Source organism: Hyperoodon ampullatus, assembly GCF_949752795.1.
Source record: "Hyperoodon ampullatus genome assembly, chromosome: 1".
Classification (NCBI taxonomy): domain Eukaryota; kingdom Metazoa; phylum Chordata; class Mammalia; order Artiodactyla; family Ziphiidae; genus Hyperoodon; species Hyperoodon ampullatus.
In genome coordinates, this window is record NC_136914.1 from 71729276 (window position 1) to 71735275 (window position 6000).

Here is a 6000-nt window from a genome sequence, read left to right on the forward strand (position 1 = left end):
TTATCAGGTGGATTCAGTGTAATGACAAGGGTCCTTATAAGGAAAAGAGGGAGGCAGGCAGGAGTATCAGAGTCAGAGAAGAGTTTGAAGATGCTATGCTATTGGTTTTGAAAATGGAGGAAGGGACCATGAGCCAAGGAATGCAGGAATGCATAAGGCAAGGAAATGGAGTCTCACCTAGGGCTTCTGGGAGGAACTTGACCCTGTTGACACCTTGATTTTCAGACTTCTGATCTTAGAACTGTAACATAATCAATTTGTGTTATTTTAAGCCACTAAATATGTGGTAATTTATTACAGCAACTGCAGGAAACTAACCTACTTCCTCTCAGATAAATTGTGTTTACCATATCGACTGTAACCTATGACAATAAATACGCATTGCTTCAATTCTCTTACCTAAAAAATAGGTGATTCTACCTGTCGAGTTCCTCTCATGTGGTTTTTATAATATTCAAATAGGATAAAATTTGTGAAAGTATTTTGAAGACAACCTTCTATTGCTCTGGTGCTGACAGGGAAAAGACCCCAAAAAGCTGAGCTTTTATAAGGCAAGTGTAACGGAGGAAAAGACGTGTTGGGGGAAATGCATTGCCACGTCGTAATGTTTCTCTGCATGTGGAGGGAGTTCACTGGTGTAATGCTTCACACTCTCTCCTCCCGTAGAGAGGAGTGAGTTATATCATTGTTGAGGTTGGGATCAATGAGTGGGCATGCAAATAAAGCCAGCCCCTTTCTCTCACCTTTCTTTTAGGGTCTAGCAGCCCAGAGCAAACGTATGTTCTATAGTGTTCCTCTATGCCCTAGCTTTAGAAGTCTGGATCCCGTGGTATGGGGAGAAAGTGGGGTGAGGGGGTGGCTGCAGTTGTTCAGGTCATCCCTGAGTGCATAAGCCCAAGACACCTTTTGAAAAGCCTGTCCTTGCTGCAAAATTAAGTCACATTCCCGGGATTAACTTTATCAGTAGGAAAGAAGATACATCATCTTCATCTGCTTTTATTTACCTAGATTTTCATTTTACCTCTCAAGTACTCAGAACTCAGGCAGGAAGAAGGGTGCTGTTTATTGGACCTCCAAACTTCATTCAGTAGGGCAAAGAGGGCACTTCTTTGGCAGTCCTGTGATTAAGACTCCACCCTCCCAATGCAGGAGGGCACTGGTTTGATCCCTAGTCGGAAAAATAAGATCCTACATGCTGCAAGGCATGGCCAAAAAAAGAAGAGCAAGGAAGTTAAGGGTTTGAAGGAAAAAACTATAACAATGGGTCATGGCATATAAACTAGAAAAGAAGAAATGAGGGATAAGGAGGGGTTGGTGATTGAGGGCTTTCTTTCTCTTATATGAATAAAGAGAAGTGGTTGGATTAAAGGTCACAACAAAAAAGTGAAAGCACTTTTGAAGGAAGGGTACTTTAGCAAGTAGCTTGGAGGAATAATATTTGTAGCCAGGATGAGATATTTGCATTTGAAATTTTGGAGATTATGCCATTTTTGTTGATGCCGAGATCTAAGGCATGGTGGATAGCTATGGTAGGGTAGAAGAACACATCATTGAAAATATGAGGAAGTCAAGAAACCAGGAGTCTGTAGTATTAGATGGATCAATCATCAGCCTATATGTTGAAATCAACAAGAAGGATGACAGGGGTAGAGATAAGAAGAAAATTGAATTGAAATTTAGTTTTACTGAGAATGAGGAAGAAAGACCCAGAGGCTACTAATTAGTGACTATAACATGGAGGAAGAAGAGTTGTACAATTGGATGCTGTGAGCCTCAAAGGAGCAGAAGGGGTTTGCAAGACGGAAGTGGGGATAAAACTCCAACTGGCATTGAGGAGTAAGGCTGATGCTGAAGCACTTTGGGTCTGAGAGAAAAGAAATAATCCATTTGAGAGGGCTGCATAGAAACCATGTTCCCAGGATACAGCCACTTTTAGTTAAGAGGTGAATACAGTCTTCAGAGAAAGGGTTGAAGAATACAAACGTTCATTGATTTCACATTGGGAATTAGAAATTTTAAGAGACAAAGGGGGAGGAATTTACTAGGGAGAGGAATGAAGAATGGGTGGGAATTAGGTCAGAATAAGGGAGGAAAGTTTAGGTAAGTAATTGATGACTGGGAAGCTTAGAATTCTGATGGAGAGAGGAATAAATGGAATCCTCTCAGAGATGATTGCTGTGCTCCAGACCGTTTTCTGTGGTGGAGCAGCTGCTCCCTGAGGGAGCCTGGGGTTGGTATGGTCTAATTATAGTCAGCTGCTTCTTCAGTCAGCAGGAGTTGTGGTTGTCTCTGCGCCAGCACTGCACTAGTTTGGTGACTTAGCTATTTTTTTCCCCATCCAGTGAATTTGGTTCTCCTCTTCCTCTTTGGGCTTTTGCCTATTCATGTTTCAACTTATTCATGGCTTGGGGAGAGATTATTTTAATTATTCAGACAAAAGGATCCTTTCTTTATAAATGGAATCACTGCAAATTTTCATGAAATAGAAAGCAACAAATTATCTCTAATTACAATTTAATTTGTACCCATTGAACAAGCGATGGATTGACTCATGGAGAGACAATGTGTGTATGTGAGAGAGAGAGAAAAAATGAATGAATGAAAGGATGAGAATGTCAATGTTAAGACTGTATAGGAAGAAACTCTCTCACCTTTCAAAGGACTGTGTGCCTTACCCTCAAAGAAGAGCATACTATTTTTTGTATTGATGGGCTTCCTCCCCTTATTGTAGGAGAAAAGTGGCTGAATAATTAAACATCTCATGTGTGAGAGCCTAAAGAAAATGGAAAGACCGGAATAATTGTATGGGAAGAAAGATTTAGATCTGTGGACAGGCCTCTAGGACCCCAACTCTGACAGGGCTCTGACATTGCCAGGCTGGTGGCCAAGTTCACAAATGTTGTAAGGGGACACAGTATGAGGGACAAGAACTCCCCTGGATAGAAGGCCAACACAGGACTTCAGCCCTAGGACAAGGTCAGTGGCCTCATCCAGAGAGTAGGAACAACACCCTTCCTGACCTTCAGGACTTCTCTTACCAATATACTCAATGACTGTGTGAGAACACCTCCCAGCATTAACCTTAGGACCCTCTTTACTCTAAGGGACCACCAGATACCTATTCTATGTGAGGGAGATTGTTGGAAGGGAGGGGGAGAGTTCCTACTGTGCTTTGTAGGGAACCATGCATATTAGTAACTCCTGTGCTGAAGACAGAGGGAATGGTCACAGCTCTTGAAAACAAATATTTTCACAATATCCCTTTCTTTTTAAAATAAATTTATTTATTTATTTTTGGCTGCATTGGGTCTTCGTTGCTGCGCGCGGGCTTTCTCTAGTTGTGACGAGCAGGGGCTACTCTTCATTGCGGTGCACAGGCTTCTCATTGCAATGGTTTCTCTTGTTGCGGAGCGCAGGCTCTAGGTGTGCAGGCTTCAGTAGTTGTGTCACGTGGGCTCAGCAGTTGTGGCTTATGGGCTCTAGAGCGCAGGCTCAGTGGTTGTGGTGCACGGGCTTAGTTGCTCTGTGGCATGTGGGATCTTCCCGGACCAGGGCTCGAACCCATGTCCCCTGCATTGACAGGCAGATTCTTAACTAGTGTGCCACCAGGAAGCCCCCCCATATTTTTTTATGCTCTATTAGACATAAACTTGAAGCCCAACTCCACCATTTGCTAGCTATGTGACCTTGGTAAAATTACCTAAACTTTATAAGACTTAATTTTTTCATCTATAAAATGCTAATTAGAACCAAATAGGACTGATTACTCTGAAAAGTAAATGAGATAATGCATTTAAAACATTTCACATGACACTTTACTTACAAAGAAGAAAGGAAACTGTTCTTTTCCTCAAGAGGTATAGAATTAATATGTACATAGTTACACAAAAAATAACAAGTCCTGAATAGTAGAGCCCATCAAAATCTCTGCCATTTTTAGGATTTCATGATTAATACATTCGGGAAACGTGTAGTACAATATCTTCCTTTTGGAGATTTACACTGCCATTAGAGACTCTGAGAACTCTTGCAATAAACAACCTGATTAACTACTTAGCCCTTGGTTTTTCAACATTGTATGTACACAAACTATTAACATCTTGCAGATTTAGTCTTCCCCAAAACACAGTTTGGGGAAACTTCCACTTCTGTCCTAGGTGGTTGTTATTGGCTGAGTGTTTGTGTTGCCCCCAAATTCATATGTTGAAGCCCTAACACAGAATGGGATGGTATTAGGAGGTAGGACCTGTGGGAGGTATTAGGTTTAGATGAGGTCATTAGGGTGGAGCCTCCTGATGGGATTAGTGTCTTTATAAGAGGAGGAAGAGACCAGAGCCCTCTCTCCAGCACAAGGAAGAAAATGTCCTGTGGGCACACCAAAATATATTAGCCACCACAAGCCAAGGGAAGAGGCCTTAGAATGAAGTCTACCTTGCCAGAAACTTGATCTTGGACTTTCCAGACTCTAGAACTGTGAGAAAAAACATTTCTGTTGTTTAAGCCTCCCAGTCTATGGTATTTTGTTATAGCAGCCAGTTAATAAAATAATTGGAATCATATTTACTCTCCCTCTAAAGCAACTAAAAAACAAACTAAAACAACAGGTCTCAAGACATGTGGGACATCAAACACTAAGGACAGTGAACCTTACATTGCCCCAACTTACTGCCTATAGAAAGGTACCATGATGCAACATAGGAAGGGGAAACCCAGTAAGAAGTTGATGGTCTCCCTGAGTTGAAGAAATGGAACTAGCAGGCCAAGGAAACCAAGGCAACAGGAGTTTGCAGGACAGAGTACTGGAGAGGAGAGCGATGCACAGAGAAGTGAAACTAAGGATCTGCAAAAAAATCCTTTTCAACTATCCAGCTGGGAGCTTTCCTCAGAGCATGCATGTGAGGAAACTACCCAAGGCCAAGGAAAAAAAAAAAAAAACTACCCAAAAGTATTAGAACAATCCCTTGAGCTCACACAGGGCCAGGATGGTGACTGTTCCCACCAGCCAAAGTGGAAAACTTCATAATTCATGGGACATTAGGCAGAGTATTCAAAAGCATTTTGCCTCATTAGTGGAGAATATTAATCCTCAAACTAATGGCACTCTGGTCCCACCTAACAAACCTTAACAGCAAAACTGAAGATCAAATGGTTTCCAAGTAACTTAACCCTAACCCAAAAGAGAGCTCAAGAATATCTATAGGAACACAAATATAAACAGCACTCAACAAGGTAAAATATACAATATTTGGCATTTAATTTAAAAATTACCAGGCATGCAAAGAAGTAGGAAAATTCACTTCATAAGAGTCAAGAAACCAGTAAATCAAAACTGATTGAAAAGACACAGATGATAGAATGTCTGAACAAGGACATTAAAACAGTTTTTTATAACTGTGTCCCATATGTTCAAAAAGCTAAAGGAAAAACTAACCATGTTAAGTAGAGAAATGGAAGATATTTAAAAGTTCCAAATCAATCTTCTGGAGAAAAACAAAAATACAGTGAGATGAAAAATAGCTGGATGTTTTAATGTAAAATTAGACATTTCAGAAGAAAAGATTAGTGAAACATGAAGAAATTGCAATAGAAAGTATTAAAAATGAAATACAAAGAGAAAAAAAGACTGGAAAAAAAATGAAAAGATAAATGAGATATATGTCAGCTTCAGACAACCTAATATACTTGTAATCAGAATCCCTAAGGTGGGGGGTAGAGAGGGTGATATTTGCAAAAATAAAGATAAAAAATTTTCCAAATTTGATGAAAAATAACCTCATGTGCAAGAAGATCAACAAACCCCATGCACAAGAAACATAAACCAACAGCAACAAGACAAATCACAAATTTGGTTAAAAGCAGTGATAAAGAGAAAATCCTTAAAGCAGCTGAAGAACTCCCGTTCTATGCAGAGAAATGAGGTTAAGGATGACAGCATGCTACTTGCCAGAAACATGCCACCTAGAAGACAATAGAGTAATATCTTTAAAGTACTGAAAGAAA